Source organism: Cheilinus undulatus, linkage group 7 (genome assembly GCF_018320785.1).
Source record: "Cheilinus undulatus linkage group 7, ASM1832078v1, whole genome shotgun sequence".
Lineage (NCBI taxonomy): Eukaryota > Metazoa > Chordata > Actinopteri > Labriformes > Labridae > Cheilinus > Cheilinus undulatus.
Window position 1 is genome coordinate 47,795,059 of NC_054871.1, and position 26,394 is coordinate 47,821,452.

At 39.7% G+C, this 26,394-nt stretch overlaps 1 protein-coding gene across 4 annotated transcripts in view; it reads right to left on the reverse strand.

The window, feature by feature from the left end:
• palld (palladin, cytoskeletal associated protein) overlaps window positions 1-26,394 on the reverse strand; it is a 143,043-nt gene that overhangs the window by 75,579 nt on the left and 41,070 nt on the right. The window contains exon 1 of one of the 4 annotated variants that reach the window (XM_041791860.1): window positions 20,155-20,279. The exons of the other annotated variants lie outside the window; for them this stretch is intronic. The gene's annotated coding sequence lies outside the window, so the exon portion shown is untranslated. Of the gene's footprint in view, window positions 1-20,154; window positions 20,280-26,394 lie in introns of those variants that run through there. 4 annotated transcript variants of the gene reach the window in all.

Genomic DNA, 26,394 nt, shown 5'->3' on the forward strand with positions numbered 1-26,394 from the left:
CCCACTTTATAATGTTGTTGGTGGATAGGCGTTTTAGTTTAGTGCTGGTTGACTGGGAAAGGGGGTATTTTTGATCTTTTCAACTGAGAAACTCAACATTGTTTTTCTTAAATATGTAATTCTTACTTTTAGTAAAAAAATACTGTCTGGCCAGCTCTTAGAAAAACATTCCTACCAAAAATGACTATTATTATGAATCCAGTCCTCAGAAATCAAGAGCTTTACTGTAAATGGGATCTTAAATTTGGGTCATATAATTTAACCCTTTCTTAGCTAAATCTCTCCTCTTGCCAAGAGACATGAGTATTCTGATAAGGGTGAGCCCTGAAATTATAGACCGCACGCAGCTGGAATCATTACTGAAATACATGTCAATAAAATCTTATGAGATGACTATGAGCCAAAACTCTTAAATACACCTTTGCCAAATATGATGGAGGGCTGCCAACTTCACTTACATCAATGAGTACTCATTCACACGTTCACACAGCCCGGGGGCACGTCTGGGTTTCCATATCTGCCAAAAATCAGCCAGCCTGAGGCACTGACGAGACGCCGTGTTACGGGAAGCAGAAACACCCTTTTCCCTCCTTCCAATCAGAGGTGTGTGTGTCTGGGCAGGCGCCTAGGACATGTGCCCCCTCCCTGAGGTCTGCTAACTCCAACTTTGTTCCCCAGACCAAGACCCAGGAGGGATGAGAAAGTTTATAACACCACCAGCTTCTTCTGTCTCATTTCTCTTATGATTAAAGGAGAATCCCCCAGTGCTGTTTGACCACATCGAATACACGATCAAACAGCAAGGGTCACATCAGCCACATCCTACAAACACACCAGAGCTGGCCTCAAATGTCAGGATTTATAGGATGCTTTTGCTTTTGCTTTTAGCTGTGGTCATATCCTCTCCCCTCTCTAAAGAGCATTATGACACATCAAATGAAGATAACACTCCTGATACCACAATATCACAGAGTTCTCCAGAGGTCTGTAGTCTTCAAGATAACAAATATCTATCTTTGTACCAAATGACGGTCTGGCATGTTTACGTCTCTGGAGCTAAATTAACAATGACAAATATGCAACGTCCTTATAGACTTTCAAAATAAAACAGTCAACATCCATAAATAAGTCAAATTTTAAAGCATTCTAATCATTTTGGGATATTTTCTTGTAAATATTTGTTATTGATGTATATATACAAGCCAACCTTCAATACTGAACATTTGGGAAAAGGCAGAGGATTTGAAAAAACATGGATGGTGATTGGATGAACGTTCTGTCTGTCACATCTTTATGGGCCAATCAGAGCAACAAAACACATGACATAGCCACGACCGAGGTGCACGTGTGCAGCTACTGAGGAATAACTATGGCAAGTGTAGACATGTCAGTACACGACTTTTGTCATTTTTGAAAAGAAAACAACTCACTGCTGTTCTTTGTTCTTCTTTTAACGAAGAAATGTTGTCAAGTTCTGATAAAACTGGCGCTTTAGCAGCAAACACGCTAATCTCTTCTGCCATAATTGCACCTGCGTCTTGTTGCTGCTTGCTTACGTCACGACTCCGCCGTGCCTGAAAGTACTGCCCCTCATCACTGATAGGTCCTGTCACTTTCCAACCAGGCCCAAACGGTTCAGATGGGAGCTTTGCAAGATGGATTCACCAGTGAGAAACAAGGAAATGGGCAAATCATCTGCTTGCAAGGTTATATATGCAACGTTTAAGTCAAACAAAAATCACAATCCATAACAAAACCTAAACACACACTTGCACTTGTATATTCATGCTGTACATACCAACATGGATGGACACAAGGTGCAGCATATGCACCACAGCATTTCCTCCCCATAAAATACACAATGGAAAAAAAAAAAAAACAATAAAACTATCAACATATAAAGGAAGAGTTTATTTACAAACAGGTAAATGCTCTTTATGTATTTTTTTTTTTGTAATGTGTATTACTGGTGATACTGATCAGACAGAAGTTGAGTTGATCAGCTTAATAAATATGACACAACTAAATGGGTGATTTTTTGGCTGATATTACCTAAAGTAATCAATAAGAAAAAAGTTTATAAAATTAAAAGGAAAACATGAGCTGCTTTTGCAAATGAACTCTTGATAAGTAGCAGAGCTGAGTTTGTGCTGTGCCCTTGACAAATTTGTTAAATCATCTCTACCAACATCTTATTTTGCTGTTACTATTGACTCTTGTTTTGAGCTTCTGGTATCTCCAGTGCCTCACCGGAGACAATCTAAATGCAGAGATATGAGATATTTGTATCTCTCAAATGTATATTGAACTGAAAAACTCACTAGATATCTGCATTTTGAGTAAATTTGAGCTTATAAATTCACCAGGGGACCGCCATGTTTTGGTCCGCGCTGGCGCTGTGACGTGACAGTTACGCAGCGAAAATAAAAGCAGCATGTACATGCAAAGGGAGATTCTCTAAAGAAATGCTAAAGTGGACTTTTACTTTGAAAAGCGCAAACTGGAAGTGCTTTCATAATGTGTTAACCTTTACCTGAACCATGTAGGAAAAGGAAGCTTCATAAATAGTAGAAGTTTGGGGAACAACTTTATTAAACAGATGCATTTTAGCTCGTGGCCTTTATCTGGTTCATCAAGAAACGGATTTCAAACATATTTTACCAATGTGGAGATAAATATTTGTTAAAAGAAGGTAAATATGGCTCTGTATTTATCATTTTCCTGTCTAGGTGGACAGATAATCGCTCATGATGTAAATAAAAAATGGAAGAGACCTCAAATTTTAAAATTCTCCATGTGTGAGACATGCAGCGTCTCTAAGATGCAGCTCTAACACTGGCTGCCAGTCTGAAACAGCGGTTACTGCATAAGAATAGTGGGGAGCGCTGTGGAACTGTGACATCACAGCGCCAGCGCGGACCAAAACATGGTGGCCTCCTGGTGAGTTTATAAACTCAAATTTTCTCAAAATGCAGATATCTAGTGAGATTTTCAGTTCAATATACATTTGAGAGATACAAATATCTATCCAACAAGATGGACTTGTCTGATCATTTAGGGTTCCTTTAAAGGGGCTCTAGATCCCCACATTGAGAGCCACTGTTCTAAAGCACAATAGAAAATATGGTTGAAACCACAAAACTGTTGCAAGGTAGTACTGTAATATTGTGTTGCATTATTATGCGTTGTGGTGCATTGCAACTTTCTGTTCTAATGGGGAAATTTGTCTCGGACACATGCTGTTTGACCAACAAGTCACAACTCCCTTTTCCTGTATCTTTGAATAAACACATTCATGAGAGTTTCTTGTCTGTCTGTGTGACAACCCCTCAAAATTCACTTCAGGACTCCCCGACACTCCTCTTATTATTTGCACCTCATAATGTTTAGTTAACCCTGCTCTGATATAACTTTATGTCATTGCCATTACTACTGGGATATTTTACCAGAACACCTATTACTGAAAAAGAAAAAATAGCCAAAAATAGCTATAGCCATTGGTGCATTGTTCTTACACTGGTTTATTACAAAAATAGTTTGTATTTACTGTATTCCTGATCATATATGCAAGTAACGTATAATATTAGTCTCTGTAAGACAGAGAATGTTGTCCAGAAAATGAAAAGCAGAACCTACAGTGTCAAAATTAGAAGTGTTGGTCCCCTGACAAAGATGCTGAATTTAACAACGTCAGAGTGAGAATGGGCTGACACTGTACAGCCGTCACCTTTCTATTAAAAGAGTGCTCTTATACTGTAGTCTTGTTCACCCCCGACCTCTCCATCAACAGGAGGAGGGGCAGGAATTCCCAAAATGCAGGAAGAACAGCTGCTCTGCTCACCCAGAGCGCTGACCTGAGGACATTCAGCAATCTCAGAGAGCTGCATTAAAATTCCCGACATCCTGCTGAACAGCCATTACAGGATTTTTAACACTCTGGTGTGTCAGTCAAACAGAAAACTAACTTATCTTCCAGAAAGCAATCCATCAGCCAAAAACACCCAGACAACACTTCATTCTTTAGGATTCACACCTCACAGAGAGGGAGCAGACATTCAGACAGGGAAAGTGAATATGAGAATGACAAGAGGAGGTGAGTGAGTGTGAGTCAGGCCGAGGCAGACAGGAAAAATTATACGCTCTGTCATTGTTGAGACGGAGCTATTTATCAGGAGCAGTGACAGGTGGAGCAGCACCAAAACTACAGTGGCCCTGAGAGCTCAGGATACTGTTATGTAAGAAAACAGAGGCAACTGCAACTGCAAGTGTGCGCTAGAGTCTGGTTGCAAAAGCCAATAAAGTCCATTCACACCCATGTTGAAATGTTACTTTAAATAATGGAAAGAGAGGAGTTATTAGACAATGCATCTTCAAGGATGAATGAACTGTTAGGGCGTTTAGATATAAAGTGAATGCACTTTAGTATGGGCGTCCATACTTTGCATTAACAGTGATGACTTCATACTGGAACTCTCTTGCTCGCTTGCTATGCACACAACAGCCCAAGCATCATTTCTGTGGCTCTCTTATGGGGCTTTTCCTTTACGTTGAGCAGCTTGGCTCTACTTGGTTTGACTCGGCATGGTGTTTTCCCACCACAACCTAATGACCCGTTTGAGTGTAGTGTGTGTTTTGCGGGCCATTCACATCATGCCTGTCCATGCTGTTGTCCTGAGGCATTTTAAAGTTTGGTGCAGTGGTTGCTACTCAAACGCGTCTGTAAGGTGTCCCCCGGATAATAAGGAACCACTGTGATGTCACTGTGCCATGCTTATAGGCGGGATGGGTAGGCTTAGGCCCTGTCTCAGAGCAGGACCATTCTGGCTAGCAATAGCCCGGGGCAGCCAAACTGATGAAGTAAATCAGTATGGCTTGGTTTTGGATTGGCACGGCCAAAAGTCAAAGTGGAAAAGCCCCATAACTGTGGCTTGGTATCCCTACATGCTATGTGCAGTGAAGCAGCTGTTGTTGGGAATGAATGTCTAAGAAGCTAGTGGTGCCTCTTTAACAGCTTTTCTCCCTCATGTTGTCTTTTAAAGGTCCAGGGGATATTTAACAATTAAATCATGTGGGATACTCGTAAAAATTAAAATGACAACTTAACTCAAGACGACAAGTTATGAGAGAGTCACGAGACATCGTTCAACATAATAAATGCAAAATGGTACCAAATGAAGAGCCATTCGGTAAAGAAAGATGGGCTCTTTTAACTGAGCTGAGCCAAAAAGACCAGATCTCTTAAAAAACAACACAATTCCCATCAACACAACAAAGGCATAAATAAAGTCATGCCTTTTGTTACTACCCAAATAATAAACATCACGATATCTTACAAGGTGGTCTTTAATGCATGCCAGTAAGTGCTGGATCCACAAAACCAATCTATTCTGAAGGAAGGTATCACAAACCCCCTCTGTATGCAGTCTGAGCAATCAGATATCTAAACCAATTCCAGTACCCATTATGGTTTGTTTAAGGACACATAGCATTAAGGATTACCACTTAGTAGCCCAATAGGTTTATTGGTAGACATTAGGGCAATGATTTAAAAAAAAAAAAAAAAAAAAAAAAAAAGGAACCGTCTGGGGTGTGCAGATGGTCGAGTGGTTTAAGGTGCGCACCATATAGGTGGACAGCCCAGGTTCGGATCTGTTTCCGGGTCTATCCACTGTCCTCCTCTTTCTAATAAAGCCACAAAAAGGCCCAAAAATAAATGTAAAATAAAGAGCTGTTTGACTATATTCAAGCTAAAATTTGGCATAGTTGAATAAGTTGCTTATTTGACAGAGAAATGTGCACATTGCAGCTGTTTGCCAGGAGGCCTAAGGCCTGCCTGCCTCAGCTTCACCTCTTTGACTGTGACCTGGCTGACCTAGAGTCAGAGCAAGTCAGAGTCTCCAATATGGCATGTTGCAGGGCACATAATGTAGGGCACACGGATCTTGAATCAATGGGTTTTAAAACTCTGCTTCAGAAACTAATGAGTGTTGTACCAAGACATCAATGTTTTACAGAGTCTAGGTGGTGGTGGGCTATAAGGTTGAAAGTGGTGCTGGTGCAAGGCGAAGGGAGCGCTAACTTTGATTTTTCAGTCATGATTATGTTTTTGTGATTTGCTTGTGTTTTGTCCACATATGTGTTTTCTTAAACTGCAGTGTATTGAACATTGGGGCCTCTATTCTAATCTGATAGCACAATAGACTCTTTTGAGTACTTCCTGTTTTTTCAGTCTATGATGCGAAACAATGGAAACCAAACTCACTGTATTCCAGATCCACAAGTGTGTTAAATGATAGGAAACAGATTACTACATGACAGTTATGAAGAGTTGTTTAAGGCACGAGCAGAGAGACCTCATCCTTTAGTGTCACCCCTCGAGGCCAAATTTATCTGCCACACTTCTTTCATCCGTGCAGTTATCTGTGCATCAAACACTGGATCCAGACAGAGAAAGGATGGGACATCCTGTGTAATAGGACCATGTTATATGAAACAGGCCAACTCTTTGATACAAAACTGACAGCAGCTGCATCTGAAGTATAAAAAGATGATTGTTTGAGCAAACCAATATGGCTGTGTGGTTTTGAAATCTATTTTTCTGGATTTCAGTCAACTTGTCTGGGTGATTCTAGGTGACTGCTGTGTCAGCTTGGGATTTTCTTTGGAAAACCAGGTTCCTTTGTTGATTAAAGCTCAATACTTTCTTTTTATTCAATCAGAGCATAAATCAAATTGTCTATGATGAATCTGGAGGCCATATGCTGAAAGTTTAATGTTGAATATACAATACAAATCACTGTAAATTAAAGAAACTGTATAGGCCATGTTTAGCAGCCTCACAGATAGTTTTTTCTGTAACCTATGACATCATTGAAATAATAGCAGGACATGTTAAAGCTGTTGGAGGAAATCAAAGATCAGCTAACAGCATAGGATTCGTTTTTTTAGCAGGATAGCCTCAATTTTAGAGCCAGTCAATGCATTTACATGCAGATGCTACTGAACAATTTCACATCCAAATAATAAATCTGTTTTGTAAACTCATCTAAAGTCAAGTAAAACACCCAGAAAAAAGCTGCATGCTAAGATAAGACACTTTGGCACTAAAGAATGTTAGGTTGCTTTGCAAAGTGTGGGTAATGTTAGCGGTGTTAGCACCACCAGCCTTGGATCCTCATTGCAGGTTAGCATCCACTGTGCTAACTGTCATCACTTAATGCTTTGTTTAAATATGAGTATAACCTGACACAGCCTACGTACAAATATCCCCATTTTGTAAATAGTGCTAAACTGTGCTCTTCCTATGAGATCATATCAGTTTGTGTTGTTAACAATGGAGCATTGTGACAGCAAGGCAGAAGCCATTAAGCATGGCTACAACTGTAACTAATGGGGGGTTGGCTGTGTTATTGTTAAAGCAAGGCATTTGAAAGGAATTGAGGGCCGGAACTGGTAAAATATTTTGGAAAATCATAATACTAGTATTGGCATCATGTCAGTCTGTCTGTCCAGCTGTCCTTGATACCTCTCCGGGGACCTCTTGGGTATACTGGTTTGAAACTGGTGCCATGAAACAATCAAGTGACCTGTGCAGGGCTCTAGTTAGTTTAACTGACTAGTAATTTTGGTGCGGACTACAAAGGACCCATTTAGCTGGCTAATCAGCTAGTTTAATACATGTGAGATTGACAGTCTGACTCATTCTAAGACAAATTTCTCAAAGTTGGACTAACAAATTTAGACTGTTTGAGATCAATTAACCCCTGCATGTACAAGCCTCAATCAAACCCAACCAGACTAGGTATTCTGTGCATGCTCCACAGCCTCCATTACTGTTTTTGACCTGGAAGTCTTACAGCAATAATAATGAGCACAGCAAAAGTTGCATTGTCGACTGCCTTCAGAATAATAAAACGGAGATAATCCTACAATTCTACAATCCCATGTCATGTGGGGAGTAAGCACTGCCCCCAGGTCTGGTTGGCCTCCTCCTAGCTGCCAGTTGAGGAAGATCAGGAGAGCCACATCCATTTCCTGAGAGAGTCGAAGTCAGACAGCTAATTAACATTTAAAGCCACAAACACAAAAACAGCTCGTTCTAAGCAGGGCTGAAACAGAGGGCAAAAATGCAATACTGGATTGTTTTTATCAGCAACAAACTTCACAGGCATGTTTTGGGGACTTCTGAGCCCGAAATAAACTTGTCTTAAAGGAGTAAAATAGGTGACCTTTAACAGGGTATATTCTCTACTAGTGTAGCAGAGTCTAACAAACTTGTTGTCAGTGAATCCATTCTCCCCAGTTGGTTGCATACTGGGACAGTGACACTAGTCCAGTTAACAAAACTAACTGAGCATTTAACTTCTTCATGGAAGCATCTGTAATAAACAGAAAATCAGAGTTGTAATTCAGGCACTGGCGGTAGCATTTCTTTAATTAAATGTCTAAACTAGTTTTCCATTCTGGTTATAGCAAAGAGATCTACTCGGCTCTTTTAGGTGAATTACACACAAGCTGTCTCCTGTGGATCTGAAATGTAAATTTGTTTGGGCACGGCTTCAGGAGGCACAGAACAAAGCATAATGTAGGAAGCACAAACCATTCCCAACAAACAAGCACAACAATAAAAGCCAGCATTAATCAAGCTTAATGATCTACCATTAAGCATAATGACTGAGTGAGCTCATTTAGAGACAGACGGTAATGTTTATTTAATCCTCTCTCTGTTTCTGTGGAATGAGCTTAACATGATGCTGGAGGCCTAAACAGCTCCAGTGTTTTCTCTAGGGGGGGGCAAGACTCTGTTGAGTCACGTACAGTTCAGCTGGCAAAGGAAAAACGCACAACAAACTTTGGTGTATTTGGGCAATTTTGGGCAAATTTCTTTTTCTGAGTCATTTCCTGAAGGTTGATTGGTGAAGCGGTTTGCATAATGTGGTTTTACTCAATACTGACACAGAAATCTGCCCATACAGTTTTTTTCAGCCCTTTTTGTACTTAAATGGTTAGAATTTCTGTCTCTCTCCGGAATGTTGTTCTGTGGCTCGCAGCACAAAGCGATCAGAGCACATGAAGATTTCTGAAAAATAGTCTTTTGATACCAAAACAAAAAAGTGATACAGCAGTGATACTCAACACGTGGCTCCTGAGTCGCATGTGGTTCTTTTGTGATGATTTGTGGCTCTTAAACTTCTTAATTTGAAATATTATTCCCCCAGAAAACCTTAAAAAAGGTAAATTTTGACCTCAGAAATTATCCATCGCAAGTCACATTAATCAGTTCAGTCCCACACTTACATGGTAAGCTTCAATTTTCAAACTAAATTATCGATTATCATTATTATTTTATTTTTTTGTCTGTATATTTTTATTGCTTGCCCCTTTTGATGTTTTTTTTTTTTTTTGCCACTTTTAATCTATTTTTGCTGCGTTTAGCCCATTTGTGCCACTTCTTGTTGCCACTTTTCACCTTTCTTTGCTACTTTTGTCCAATTTTTGCCCTTTCCCACCAGTTTTTGCCTCTTTTTTGCCCATTAGAGCTGCTTTTGGCCATTACATGCTACTTTTCTTTCCCACGTTTGCCCATTTTTTTGCCACATTTTTGCCCATTTTAGTCACTTTTCACTCATTTTTTCCAACATTTTGCCACCTGTGACTCATTTTTTTGTCAGTTCTCATCCATTTTTGCCACTCGCTACCACCGTTTGCCACTTTTCTCCCCAGTTACGATTCTTTTTAAACCAGTTTTTGCCATCTTGTACCTATTTTGCCCCTTTTCACCAATTTTTTTGCCACTTTAACCCTTTTTTGCCACTTTTCACGTCTTAGATTATGGCTTTTGCAAAGGTATTTTTCAACAATTTGGCTCTTTGGTTGAGCAGGGTTGAGTAACACTGATGTAGAGTATAGAATCCTATGCTGAGTACAATGTAACCAATACAAAGATCATAATGTGCACAGTTACTCACAGAAACCTCACCTCTACCTTTAGAGATTTTCAGGTACAGCATTCCAGAGGAGGACAGTTTGTTTGTTGCGAGTTTGAAGAAATGAGATTAATTTTCTGTTTTACAACCCCATTTATGATGACCTTAGGGATGTGCTTTAAAGGAACGTGTCCCCCACTATTGTTGTTTTATTTCTGGTTGTAGAATTTTAAATGACTTCAGTTGTGTTTTGGAAAAGGAACTTTTTAATGTTGCAGATTGTATCCGCAGGGCTGAGAAAAAAAGGCAGAGTGTTCTTTTTAAATTACCGAGCCGGAAAAGGAAGATAAAACTTTGTGATGACTTGTAAAGAACAAAATTGTTGGAATATTAAAGCAACATCTCAGGTATCTTATCACCCCAGGAGGGCTGGGATCTTTGTGTGCACAGCGTATAAATAAAGTACAATTAGTCAGTCATACATCCAATCCAGTACCTTCAATCTGCATTCAAATAAAATGATGTAACTTCAATTATGTGTGCAGTGATACGTCTATTCCTCAGCAGTTTTATTGAACAGCCAATGATATCTGACATAATCTTGATACTTTTAATATGTCCAATAAGATATGGTCTACTTTGATTTGACAAAATATGAGCATTAAATCTCAAGTATTTTATATGTGATATGAAGATCAAACTCATTTTTGCCAATATTAATTTTGGTTCACTCAACCACAATCATGGGGAAGACTGCTGACTTGACTCTTGTCCAGAAGACAGAAGACAATCATGAACACCCTCCACAATGAGGGTAAGCCACAGAAGGTCACTGCTGAAAGGGCAGGCTGTTCTCAGAGGCTGTATTAAAGTATTTGTGTAAAGTTGACTAAAGGGAAGAGTGTGGAAAGAAAAAAAGCACACTCAACAGGGATGAGCTCAGCCTTCAGAGAATTGTCAAACAAAGCAGATCTAAGAACTTAGGGAAGCTTCACAAGGACTGGATTAAGGCTGGAGTCAGTGGATCCAGGACCACCACACAGACGGGTCCAGGAAATGGGCTATAAGTTACGTGTTGTTAGTGCAAAGCCAATCCTGAACCACAGATGTTATGAGCTTCTCACGTGGGCTAAGGAGAATTTTGAGTTTCATTTGGAAATCAAGGTCCCAGAATCTGAAGGAGGATCAGAGAAGCACAAAATCCAGGGTGCTTAGGTTCAGTGTTTTCAGTCTCCAGGGACAGTAATGGTTTGGGGTGACATGTCATCTGTTGCTGTTGGTCCACTTGTCTTTATCAAGTCCAGAGTCAACACTGTCAGCAGTCTCCCTGGAGGTTTTTGAGCACTTCATGCTTCCATCTGCTGAGAAGATTCATGGAGATTCTGCTTTCCTTTTCCAGCTGGATTTGGCACCTGCCCACAGTGAAGTCAAAACTAGCAGAACCCGGTTTCCTGACCATGGTGTTGCTGTGTTTGATTGGTCAGCCAACTGGTCTGACTTAAACCCCAAAGAGAATCTCTGGGGAATTGTCAAAAGCAAGGTTATTATAGTTAACTAAAACTAACTAAATAACTAAAACTAAAATTAAGAAAAAACAATTTAGTTAACTGAAACTAAATAAAAACTAAGCTTTACAAAAAAAAACCTAAAACTGCATAGTGTGCTTAAAAAAATAACTAAAATTTAAAAAAAAATGGAGACAAAATATCCCTAGGATTAGTCTTTAACACAACTATACTGACTGGCACCTACACCCAAGTCTGGCGAGTGTAAAACTGCCTGATCTGATTGGTGAAGACTTCACACAGTGGTAGTTTTATGTCTGGAGCTACATTCAAACATCATCATTAAATAAATAATGATAAGTTAAGAGTGGCCTGTTTAAATATGTTTTTAAAAATGTATGACACTCACTCAGCCCTGACATGTATCCAAAAAAACTAAAACTAACACTAAAACTAACAAAAACTAAACTAAAACGGAGCATTTTTGCAAAATAAAAACTAAACTAACAAACCAGCAGTCAAAACTAATAAAAATTAAACTGAAATTAAACACAGAAAGTGAAAACGAAGTAAAAATAGAAACTAATGAAAAATCCCAAACTATTATAACCTTGGTCAAAAAGGAAGTTAGAGACACCAGTCTAAACAATACAGATGAGATGAAGGCTGCCCAGAGCAACCTGGGCTTCATAACACCCCAGCAGGACCAGGTTTGATTGACTGCATGCCCTGACACATAGATGTAGTAATGAGCAGAACTTTCCAAGTCAACATTTCTGTATTATAAATCCTTATTTTGGACTGACGTTTTGTGATTTTCTAATATTCTGAGATAGTTGATCTTTGATTTTTAGCTGTAAGCCACAGTCATCACGAATAAAAGAAAAAAGTCTGAAATATTTCACTTTGTAATGATGGGTCTTGAATACATGGAAGTTCCACTTCATAAATTAAATCACAGGCTAAATTAACTTCTTCATGATGTTCTTATTTTTTGAGATGTACTTGTATGTTGTGGGTAGTTTTTGTGCATCCTGGTTGATGTTTAGCTGAAAACTATCAGCTGTATCTGCCACACTGGCTGTGAGGATGATATCAGAGGCAATCTGCCAGAAATTTTCTAGACATTTATGTCAAACTGTCTTTACAAACACTTGAACAATCAGTAGTCACATTGAAAGGAAAGCTGGGTGTGTTAGAAAAGCAGTCACTCAACACTTTCAGAAAAAAATGAGTGAAGGTACAAATTTCTTGGCAGAATTTAGCTTACCACCCATTTCCTTTTAACACAATACCATTATAAATTGTAAGTATGCAGAGTATGCATGCTAAAAAGCTTAATATCAATAGGCGTTAGAGTAACGCCTCACCTCTTCATTCATCTCCCACCCTTAAAGGCTCACAGCCAAGACGGTGACTAAACATCCTCCCCTCACAATCAGCCGGCCTGTCATCAGCACTCTGAATAAAAGGAGCATGTGAGAGAACAGTTTGCACAGCTCGGTTAAGACAATTGAAGCCAGATGATGCATGCAAAATCATCAGAAGGCGATTCCTGTTGTATTTTATGGGGCTCCCTACCCACACAAACTTTTTCACAATCAGAAGTAGAAGAGACAGACATTCAGCATGCTGCCTTTGCCTCAGAGTGCGTCTCCTCGTCTGACCCTGTTGTTATTTGCTGCTGTTGATGGAAAATTTCATGGAGCAAGGCTCAGTTTCACCACAAACCCAAACGAGTAGAGGAGGCCAGAGTAAAGAGAAAAAGACAGGAGGAGGGTTCAATCACAAAAAATGACCTTCAAAAGGTGTAGGAGTGACAAGCTGGAGAAAAGCACACCCACAGGTCAATTAAATATTCAATATGGCCTATAACAAATGGGTAGACAAGATGTAAACTTCCTGACCCGTGTTTGTCTATGTTTTAACTCCCAAGTTTGCTGTTGGTGTTCAGTTTCGAGGCTTCTGACCACAGAAGGCAACCAAAGAGCAACTGGACAAGAAGAGCGGCACCAAGGCTGTCTTTATCCCTAATTACAAACTACAATAGAGGTCAACTGAAACTGCCCAAACTTTATAGCAAGCAGCAATGTTGGTTTTATTATCCTCGACAGAAAAAGTCTTCTAATTCATCCAAACATAAGATGGGAAGCATATTGGGTTCCCTCTTTCCCACGCAGGCCGACTGAAAGCAATGATAAACGCAGCTCTAAGAGGCTCAGGGAAGTTTAAAAGCACAAACTCACTAAAGCTGCAAAATGTTTATTTCCATCACAGCCCCTTTTGGTTCAGTAATTTTCCATAATACCACATAATGCATCATTTACCTCTCCAGGTATGCAGTAACCCAAATACTGGCACAACTGAATACAACATTTACCAGTTAAATATAATCCTCATCACGTAAAGGGGGACAATTAAACATGCCAAAATAGAAAGAGCTGTATAAAAAGGTAGAAAATAGAGAGGAGCTGCATAAACTTAGAAAATAGCTTTAATGGGACAACCGTCTAAGCTTCACTCATGGGAGAATTTGAAGCATTAAGCATAAAAAGCGGTGACTTCTATTATGAACTACTGTTGGAAATAACATGCTGATAATTTAATGAAGATCTCAGTAAAGTGATTAAAGAATCTGTAATTTAGGTTTGTTGTATGACAGGCCACTCTGTTATGAACCAACAGGCCAAATTTCAGTCATGAAAAACATCGCTAACTTTATGAAATGCAACTCCAAACTCATGAAAACATGGAGCAGTAATATCTGCTGGGTGGGTCAGTTGAATGGGCCAAAGCCACGTCCAATCACAAGAAATACTATCATCTCAAATTAAAAAAATGTTACAACCTGAATGGAGGAATCGGTTTTATTTAATGCTGCTGACAGATAAGATAACAAAAGTCTCAGTTTTATTTTCTCAACCTGTATTTAACACTTCAGGTATTTCTTAGATCTCATTTTCTGATGCAAAAAGAAGGAACAATGACTTGCCAGAATACTTGTAAATAAAGTCCATGGTATAATGGATAGCAAAAACTGAAAATCACAGGCACTCTGATATAATTAAAAATCCTTTATTTAACAGGGTATCTACATGTAGATATGCCTATTAAATAAAGGATATTCTATGTGTAGCTATCCCTGTTAAATAAAGGATTTCTATGCATAGTTACCCCTGTGAAATAAAGGATATCTATGCATAGCTATACCTATTAAATAAAAGAGTTCTACACCTAGCTTTCCTTGTTAAATAAAGGATATCTACAGGTAGCTATACCTATTAAATAAAGACATTCTACACAGAGCTATCTTGGTTGAATAAAGGACACCTATGTGTAGCAATCCCTGTTAAATAAAGGATATCTACATGTAGATATCCCTGTTAAATAAAGGCTATCTACATGTAGATATTCCTGTTAAATGAAAGATAATATCTTTGTGCAGCTATTTACGTGTAGCAACCCCTGTTAGATAAAGGATACCTACATGTAACTGTCTTTGTGTTAGAAAGTTGTTGAAAAACACTCCGTTTCCTGTTGTTGCTCTTTAAAATAAAAGGCTTCAATGATGATTAGCATTTGGGGATTTTACTGTGAAAGACTTGGCAGGAATAGTCAGTGTCTATCATCAGATACTTTACCAATCTTTAGCATCACATGTTACCAGAGAGGAGGGATTAAACTGTGGCTTCCTGGAGAGAGACAGCCACAGTCAGCTTCTTTTAATCATCCAGGACTAAAGAAAAGTGAAATATGGGTTAAAACATCCATCCAACTCATATGTTATTAATCACAATTAATTAATCACAAAGCCTGTCATTTAATAAAATAAATTTAAATCATTTTACAGCAATTGTTAAAACACATTTTACTCTTGAAAAGCTTTTGGAGCTTTTAAGATATTCATATAAAGAGAGGGTTGATCAATATGGAGTTGATAAGAACCAACAGAACACACTCTGATAGAACAAAGGTTTATGTTGCTAAGGGAGCAGTAAGCAGTAGTACATCTGTTTTCTTTAATTCTGTAAGTTTCCTTAAGGCTTTGACTTTTTCATGTTGCTGTCTTGAGATTATGTTAGTTTCTGTGGTTACTGGTTAATTCTCTGAGATCATGAGCAAATAAATGAACCCATCATCATGGGAAATCTAAGATATTTAACTTTTGAAAAATTGATGGAAAACTGAGCATGATGAAATATATAGATGTTCTCTTAGGGCTTCTGTATCTTCCTTTAAACAAAGCATTTTTGCCCCCAAGTGGCCGAATAACAGACTCATCCAGCCTTAATCCATCAGTTTGACTGCTTAAAGTCAAGTTACTTTAAATTTGATGTCCAAGTTCTATCAGATTACATCAGTTGTTTAAACATTGTCACCAAGAGAACAGGAAATATTAACATTCCACTTTTGTGACATAGTAAAGTCAAAGTGTTCTGCTACGTGCTTATAAACCCATCCAACCACAACTGTCTCTATCAAAGATGATACATGCAGGAATCCGGCTTAATAAAGCAGCAGAGGCATCTGATGATGGAGCTCTGTTAATGTGGGGAGACAGGATCACAGGTCAGAGGTCGGTGGAATGTTCCGGACAGTGGACAGCTGCAGATGACAGCCATGGCTCTGACCAGAAGCAATGGAGATGTTTTGCTGAGGAATTTTAACCAAGAAGGAGGGAGCGAGGCACAGTAAAGGCCCCTTAATGTTGACCATCAACAGACAATGATCAGTGATGTAGTGCGGGTGAGCAGAGCTTAGTGTGGCTGAGAAGGCCAATATTCAGACTGCATCATCATGGCATACTTTATGTCTAAACTTTTTCCACTGAGGGCCGCAGAGAGAAATATATAAGGATATTGGGTTGACTTTAATATCCACAAGGTGAGATATATGAAAGTTTATAATGTAGATTAAGATATGCTTAGTAATTAAGTATGCCTAAATAGTAGTTCTTTCAGGGAGCAGCAAAAACCCAGAGCTGAACAGGCATCACTGACAACAGAATGACATTGATCAAGTCAGACGCAGAATAAAAGAGGAGCTGAGGTGGAGGAAGGTTGCAAGAGCAGCTTGATTTGACTTAAATGATGTGAATTAGCTTGAGATGCAAAGTCACATTACATGACACACTACAGGTTCAAACGAGAATGGCCATCTGAGGCGGCAGACCCACGCCTAAGCAGCGCCACCGAGGAACTTACACTCCCATTGATTACTATGGTGTTCAAAATTTCGAAGTCCAAGAAAAACCGAACGGGTGCGCGGATCATCACCAAAATCTAATTGATTCTTCCCTGTCACTATCCCAATATTCCCTGAAAGTTTGGTGAAGATCCGACTTTCGGTTCTCGAGTTATCTTGTACACATACAAACAAACAAACAAACAAAGATATGGAACCCTTTACATAACCCCCTGCCGATTTCATCAGTGTGGGTAATGATGGTCTGGCGGTTATTTCGACTGGGCTGTGGCTCCTTTCACACATTATTCCCCACTCTTCATCCCTGTTTCTGACTTTCCACTGTCATCCTCAATGAATAAAGAAAAAGCCCAAGCATGAAAAGCTTGTAAAGTAAATCTTATGGGTAAAAAGCTGAAGCATTATTGATTTTTTAAATAATGTAACAATATTTCTTAAAATATGGTTACGAAGTGAAGTACATAACAATGAGAGAAGTAAAGAAATACACACAAAAAAACAACTACAAACAAACAAGTTAGAACCTGGAGTGTCTTTCTAATTGTAAAATACAGGGGAAAGTCCTTTAATTAGGGATTTGAAAACATCACAAGATTTCTTGTTGCTGTGAAAAATGACTGGTGAGATTGAGAGGCTTCAGTACTTCAATTGCCGCTAGTCTGTGAAGCAGTCTAGCTGAAGATGGCAGCGCTTTGATCTTGCTTCAGACACTTTAAAATCGTTTGTGTGGCAGTTAGTAGAGAAACGGAGCACAGCTGATCCTCCCTCACCAGTCTGAATCGCCACTGACATCCCCCTTCACTGAGCTGCTCGTTCAAATCGCATGGTATCGGGTTAGGAAAATTAATCATCTGTGAAATAATATCATCTGTTGCTAAATAACTGCGTAATCACAGGGAGAAGATAGTGCATATGTACACGCAGAAACGACTGGTAAAGTGATGAGGAGACTTCCTTCTTTAACTTTGACTCCTGCCTCAACCTTTCTTGTTCTGTCGCTCATCTATCAGCTGTTGGCTGCAGGTCTCATCAATCAGGAACAATCAGGCATAAGTAACGTAACAGCCCATTATACACTGCAGTAGTTAACTTAAGAACTAATTCAGCCATAGAGCACTTTTTCACTCATCAAAAGAGATATATTTAGTTGCATACACAATCACTGCTAAATGAACAACATCTCAGATGTGTGTGTATCCACTGTCAGACCACAACCACACACGGAACCACAAAATGACTAAAATATCCTGCATTTAAGCAAACTTGTTATTGACAAGCACATTTCTTTAAGGTGTTTGATAAATCCCTGATAGAGGATGAGAAATAGTTTAAACTGATGCAGCTTTTAATTTCAGCCTGTTTTAATCATTTAAAATGTTTTTAAAATAAAAGAATTATGAAGTATAAAAACAAAGACAGTTAAGACTTAACAAACTGCTTCTATAATCTTTATTTTCACTGGAATTGTAGCAACTGAACGTGAAGTAATTGGGATGATATGATATCAAGTGTTGTCAAACACATGTTTGATAGATGATTAGACTAGCGAAAAACTACATGTATGCAGTGATATTTAGTAAATGAGGATTTGTTGCAAAAAAAATTGTAATTTAGCTCAGGTTCCTCCCATTTCTGTACACCTTGATTCAGCTGTGGTAAATCAAACTGATTGGACATGATTTGGAAAGGCATGCACCTCTCTATAGAAGGCCTCTTAGCTGACAATGCATATCAGAGCAAAAACCAAGCCAGGAGGTTAGAGGAACTGCCTGCAGAGCTCAGAGACAGGATTGTTGACAGGCACACATCTGGGGACGGCTACAAAAAAAAAAGGAAGGTTCCCAAGAGCACAGTGGCCTCCATAATTCTCAAATGGAAGAAGTCTGACAAAACCAGGAATCTTCCAAGAGCTGGTCACCCAGCCAAACTGAGCAATAATGCGAGAAGGGGCTTAGTAGGAGAGGTGACCAAGAACCTGATGGTCATTCTGAGTGAGCTCCAGAGATCCTGTGTGGAGACAGGACAAAGTTCCAAAAGGACAACCATCAAAGCAGCCCTCCACTGATCTGGGCTTAAGCTCACTTGGAGTCTGCAAAAAACTCCACGTGAAAGCCAAGTGGTCTTTCTTGTAAAATTTACAGGCAGTTCCTTTGACCTCCTGGCTTGGTTTTTGCTCTGACATGCATTGTCAACTGCAAGGTGTGTGCCTTTCCAAATCATGATCAAGCAATTTCATTTACCACAGGTGGACTCCAATCAAGATGTAGAAACATCTCAGCAAAGATTGAGAGCAATAGGATGCACCTGAGCTGAATATCAAGTGTTTCTGCCAAGGGTCTGAATACTTATGTCAATGTAATATTTCAGATTTATTCTCAGTGAATTTGCAGAAATGTCTAAAATTCTTTTTTCTTTTCTTCATGATGGGGTACTGAGTGTGGATGAAAGAGAATAAAGAGGAATTTTCTCGACTGTAGCATCAGACTGCAACATAAAACAGAAAGAGTGAAGGGGGTCTGACTGCTTTCTGAATGCACTGTAGGGGTTTTCTATTTTGTCGTGAACATTTGAAATTTGTTCTTCTGAAGCTGCAGTGGAAGGTGATTCATTCCATCACACAGATTTCATAAAAAATACACTGTACCAGTCATCTATGTTTGGAGCCTCTGGCTGAAGACATTTTTGTTATCGTCAAAGTGCAGGTTTTAGTGTCCAGTGCTAATAACAAATATTATTTAGAGTCATATATAGTAACAGTCCTTCAATCTTAACCCTTTATTCATAAAAACTCAACTTTATCTCAAAGTGAAGGAAGGATATAGTCAATTGAGTGAAGACTACTGAAGAGTGTGTGTGTGTGTGTGTGTGTGAGTGAGTGAGTGAGTGAGTGAGTGAGTGAGTGAGTGAGTGAGTGAGTGAGTGAGAGAGAGAGCGTGAGAGAGAGAGAGAGAGAGAGAGAGAGAGACTGGACTAAAATAGTGACAGACAAAAGCAGCAGCTGAGCTACAAATGCACACACCTCGGCACTAAATGGGATGCCCCTGACATGCTTACACGTTCACACACACACACCCCCACACACACACAAGCACACACACAATCACACATACAGTTATGACCACAACATTTAGTTATTTTGTCATACAGTCAAAGTAAGTCAATATCCTTTTTTCACGAGATTTTGTCCTTTTGCTAATGAGAACAAGGGAGCCTACTAGCAGAGTCATCCTCTATAAACAGGGATCTCATTCAGTCTATGAGCTGATGATTCAGAGAAGAACCTGACATGTAAAGTAAAGTAAAAACCACAAATTTACAAGTTAAGCCCTGAATCCCAGACCAAGTTCAACTCAGTGTCAACCACATGACTGAACACCCATCCTGAAAATCCCCTGACTCTGCCTCTATCTTTGAATCAATCATTCTGTAGCAAAAGGCTAAATATCAGCTGAATATTTATCCCTTTAACTTTCATCACACTGACTTCTCCAAGCTTCATCATTCCTCTAGCGTCTTACCTGATCTTCCTGCAGCTCCTTCTCAGTTAAAGCAAAGTCAGAAAAGATTTCCTTGATCAGAGATAGCACGCTGAGCTTCTCCTCCTGACAGCATGACACACACTGAGCGGCTGACACTCTCACACCAGGACTGCCACTCTGAGTCACACACTCACACACACACACACACAATGCTCGGACTGAACGGCGGGGTTGAGAGGGAGGGAGCGGCCCCCGAACTGCCAAATTCCACACAAGACAGAAAGACAGAAAGACAGAAATTATACATTTAAGAGTCATTTAAAAGACAAAAACTTCTTCATTACTTCCCACACTGAACACATTCATACGATTCCCGTGGTCGCTTAAACATCTCTATGTTCTCTCCTTAAAACTGGGGCTGGACCAGAAATCATATGTGAATATTTTTCAGCCGAATGACGACACACAATGTCTGGATTTGTTTTTCAGCATGGAAACAAAACATAGTAATCACACTACAAGATTTATAAACTTTGACATGAATTAAGTAAAAATCAGAGCAGACTGAAATCTGTCTGATACCACAGCAACAAAAAATACAAGTCCTAAACTGTAAAAAAGTCTTGAAACAGTCGCTGTGCTGTTACACTGATGCCATGCCTTCATGGCCTTTGCAAAAGCACTTCTAGAAAGCCTGGCAATTGGGTTACTTTTCAGGGCCTTCAAAGATTGAATCAACACTAGTAGATCAAACATGGAACGTTTTTCAATCCATTTTTTTAAATACATTTTTAGTCTTTTATTGCCACTAGCCTGAATGCTAAGGTCATGTAAATTTGCCTTCTGTGTCATTGTTATTAGGGGTGGGAGAAAAATCAATACAGCATAGTATCGCGATATTTTGTCTGGTGATTTATCGTATCGTCTCATCCACCAAGTATTGATTTGTTTCAAATTAATTGCCAATACAAACTGAAGTCTATGATAATGGAAAAATAAAATCAATTGCTTGGATAACGGTTTGTCCAGTCAGGTCGGCAGAGGTGACGGTTATAGAGCAGGAGAAAGTTAGTACAACAAACATGGCAGCACCAGGGGAAGGACATTAGGAATGCAAGCAGGACACGAATGAGAGCAGCATCACATGTGAGGTTTGCAAGAAATGCTACAAAAAAATTAAATACTTTGGAAATATGACAAACATGAGGGCAAGACTAACGCTAAACAGTTGAAAAATGGTATAGATTACAATATATCGCAATATATGGTATCGCAGTATTCACTGTATTGCAAAATGTTTAAAATCACAATAATATCGAATCATGACCCAAGTATCATGATAATATTGTATCATGGGGCCACTAGTGATTCCCACCCCTAATTGTTATTGTCATATTTATCAGCAAAACTCATAATAATTAGCAAGTAAAACAACTTCAAGTGTCACACAGAGGCTGTACAATACAACTCTTATTGAGCCTTTTTCTAAGTTCACTGTAGGGCTAAAATAATGTGCCAGCTTTACACAGCACAGTCTGTCCAGAAAGTTTACACTGGTATCAGATTGGTACTCCATACCTGTCTCTGTATGGCCCATGGCAGGTGGGCCATGTGATGCAGTTTAAATGCTCAGGCTGTAATACTCCCCTTATTGTGTTGTTGGCTTATCACTGCCTTTACGCACCGGTGCACAGAGACGCTAAGCTCAAATGCAGCTATTTGGAGAAAAACTATCTTTCCAGGCCTTATTAAATCAAGCAATAGTGGTGAGGATGGTAATGGCACAGGGTTCGTAGAGTAAAGATTTGCCTACTGTCTGAGAGAGCTGATGGAAGTGTGCTGCAGTATTTATGATGCACAGACTTTCCAGAGATCAGGAAACAATTTCACCTCTATATGGTTGTTTTCGTATTTTTTCCTTGGTTTTCATAGAGGGAACTTCACTGCTTCAGTGAAAATATCAATATTGCCTTTAATCAAATGCACCATCAGTTATTCTGAAAATTTAATATTGATTGTCAGAATCCATGTGGGATGAGTGCTCAGTTTGACACACCTGTTGTGGGTGCAAGCAGGAGTGGATGGCACACGCTGCAGTGTGTGTGAGTGGGCGGTAATGGTCAGAAATCCAGCAGGACGAGGATAGAGAAAAGGGTTCTACTCAGGGCTCTAGTTCTAATAACCGGTGGTATCAAAGAACACAAATTAAGAGATGTCACCAACTTGCAAAGCTTCAAGCTGATCCGCTTATTTCCAGTCGGAGAATGGCTGAACCAGTCAGTGTCATTTAAGGCAGCAGTTCTAAACTGGTGGATCAGGGCCCAAAAGTGGGTTGCGAAGCTCCTTCTAGTGGATCGCAAATGTGTGCCAGTGAAAAAGTGACAAAAACTCCAGCTCTAAGTGGACACATAGTAATTTTATACATGTATTTTTGTTAGGTTTTCTCATGATTAAGTAAAATTTAGTGCATTTCTACCTATTTATCTTCCTTTCTTTGGGAAATAAATATGGTTTACTCAAGAAAACAAGGAAATTCTTAGAAAATTATTAAACTTCCATGCTATCTCAGGAAAATGGAGTAAACAAGCTGCATGCATGCAAATCCTTCTGTAATGATGTGCTTTTCTACTATGTTTGTTTTGTCCTGTCTCTTTGTTCATAAAGTTTATCTATTTAGGGTCCAAATATCAACATTTTTGGAGTGTTCTTTTGTCTTCATGGTGTAATGGTAGCCAAGAATACTGATTAACCAACATTCATGAAATAAATTAAGGCTTTTTTTTTAATTTGGGTCATGATTTCTCTTAAGGAGGAGGTGGCTTTAAGGAGTTTGTTTTAAGGAGAAAGAGGCAGGGTACAGTTGAAGCGACTGCAAGCTTGTAAACAATGGTTGCTGGTAAGAGATGGGTTTGTATGCAGCTATAGCGTCACCTGTATCAGAACTATACATCCTTTGTTTATTAAACAAGCCTTGACACGCCTGTCAAACTGGCATTTGTAGTTTACCCCACCAAGGCAATGCACACCTACTATGTTCCATGTTTTGTTGCTCCGATTGGCCTGCAATGACAGACAAAACCTTCACCAATCAGCCTTTACTTCACTTCATTTTTTCTGGAAAGGTTCTGCCCTTCCCAGACATTGTCTTTGGAGCGTTGGTCATATAGATGTGAATTTGTCCAATGTTACGTTGAACTTTTTTCAACACTCATAATATTTCTCTCATGTGTGACCATTCGAGAGAGAGAGAGAGAGGTCTAACTTGCACAAATGAATAGGCAACATTTGGAAAAGTGGGTTGAACTGGCAAGGAGCAAGGGTTTACCTCAGTCTTCTCCGGTTCCACCCACTTTTCCACCCACCATATATCTTAAATTCTTATATTGCCCAGCTCCAGACTAAACCATACCCATGCAAAACACCTCGAATTAGATGAGGGCCACAAACATTTCACCCAGCCGTTTTGTGGATCTTCTAGCTCTTTCTTTGTAGAATCTGTCCACTAAACAACTCTGCAGCTCTTCTACAAGTCCAGGCCACAGTCCGCTGACCATCAAAAGCACCACAACGAAACCCTGGGCTCCTGCCAATCGACCTACTCGTGATGGAAACCTCTGGGGCTCCGATGTGTGACGGCCGGAAGAGGGGAGGAAATCATGAAAATTAAACATGACAGTGCTGTGGAGTGCACTGCAAGGGGGCACAAAAAGAGAGGGCATTAGACACTCTGGCCCTCACTTGATAGATCCCACATGCCAGTACTGAGCAGGCCACTTAAAAAGCCCAGCTAGGCCTGAACAAAAATAGCTTGGTTAAGTCAGGATCTAAATAGACCACTTTGAGTTGGCAGCACCTGGCAAGTAAAAGACAAATGGCTGCGGCTACTGACTGGTTACACACAAATACACAGTCAACTAGAGACTGTTGTATAATCACAAGCACTCCAAATGTTGAATTCACCAAGGTCAGCAGGTATAAATCTAGCATTTGTGGGTTGTTTAGAGCCAGAGGGTTGCCTTATAATACCCCGTCCACAGCAGAATGAAAGGGTGTGGTATGTTTGTCTCTCTGCTGGGGCTCCCTTCATGCTTTCACAGACACACAGCTCGGGATATTTTGGTCACTGTCAATAAAGAGCCAGAGCGTACCGCTGGGACAAAGCAGATGGGATTATTTGTGGTGCTTGTTACCAGGTCCTCTGTCCGTGTGATTGTGAGTGAGACGATTCAACAAAAAAATCTCTTAAAGCACCAATATGTAGGATTTTGTTTTGGTGCTCTATGGAGCCCAGCATGGTGTCTGAGTGCAGCTGCACTGTCATAAAAACATAGGGTTGTTTCCTTACCCTTATAAACAACGTGCATTTGTATACAAACAGAGGATGGTGAAGTTGGCAAAGACATGACATGCAAAATAACCGAGTCACTTCACAAGATACAATACAGCCAGATTTGCACAGACCTATTAAAGACAGGACCAAAGCAACAGTGAGTACATGATGTTGCTGAACTGCTATGCAAAAACAGCTAACGTTAGCAGTGCCTTCAATCCTCTTAGCAGGTTAACATCAAGTGGCAACCTCCAGTTCTGAAAAATGAAGCCAATGCGGAAGTGCAAAAAATTGCACTAACGGCGAGTGTCCACTTGAGGCTGACTGCATGAACACTGGAAGTCATGTACACAACACATGTTAAAAAACGGTTTTTACACTAGAAATAAAATGGTTTACAGCCTGATTCAAAAAACAACATGTGTCTTATTAGCTAATGTCTTCATGTGCTCTCACTGTATGCTGGATGAAATTTTTTGTACCACAATTGTTTGATTATATTTAGAAAAAACCTCAATGTGCATTGATTGGCACTTCTCATTTGATTGATGGGTAGCTTGATGGGCAGAAGCTACATTTCTGTCAACCAGAATGCTAGCTAGCTCGCTGACAGGAAGTTGATCTCAGTGGGCGACTGTTAGGTTGATCCAAAGCTCGGCTGAGACAGCGATTTCAATATGGAAGCTGCCATGGATTGGCTTCAAGAGCTGTTTGAGTCCGCCTATTGTAAGCAGACGGCTGATGTCATACAGGCTTTGTCCAATTCTTTTTACAGTCTATGGTTGACATCCCCATTTCTTTGGCTGTCAATGCTTAAGTTAGATCTGAGTATAACCTAACCTAACACGCCAGATGGATTTGTTTCACACATCCACCTGAAAAACCGCTCATACACATTGTTTGGGAAAGGGCAGAGCCTGAAAAAAAAAAAAATACTCGGAGTGTGACTGGATTAACATTCTGTTGCTCACATCTTTACAGGCCAATCAGAGCAACAAAGGACATGACGTAGCTGCTACCGAGGACTAAACTCCATAGGGAACTGCATAACGCGAACCATGGCGACTGTAGACATGTCAGTACACGACTTTTGTCATTTTTGAAAAGAAAATAACTCACTGCTGTTCTTTGTTCTTCTTTTAACAAAGAAATGTCGTCAAGTTCTGATAAAACTGGAGCTTTAGCAGCATCCACGCTAATGTCTTCCACCATAATTGCACCGATCTCTTGTTGCTGCTTGCTTACGTCACGAATCCGCCACGCCCAAAAGTACAATACTGCCCCTCGTTGCTAATTGGTCCTGTCACTTTCTAACTAGGCCCAAACAGTTCAGACGGGAGATTTGCAAGATGGATTCACCAGTGAGAAACAAGGAAACCACCATATCTATCTGCTTTGCAAGGTTAAGTATAACCTGACACAGCCTACAAACAACTTTTTCCCCATTTTGTAGATCAAAATATTGCTAAACTGTGCGTTCCTATAAGATATCATAGTATCACATTCTACTTCTATAGCAAATAACACTCTTGTACAATAATATTGGAACTCTGCTGGTCAAAAGTTGAACTATTTGCCTTTATTAATTCAGAATGTTGCAGGATGGTGCACACTCACCCATTGATTGCTCTGGTTTGTAAAAAAAGCTGCTCCCATTTGAAGTGATAGGAACATCAAAAGCACCATACTCCCCCTGAGTGACTATAAAACATGGGTTAACAAGAGGAAGGTCTTTAACAGTCCCTGGATGTTCCCATTAATTACTGAGCGATTGTCAACAGCCTCCACTGCTTTGTCTGCTCAACGCCCTCCTGGAGAGAATGAATTAAAAACCAAAAACAGGGACAGATGCAGATGGAAGCAGCTTTCCAAAAATATGAGTCAACAAGAATAAAGAGATTCCTCTCTCCAAGCAACATGCTGGGTTTATTAGCACACAAACAGGTGCG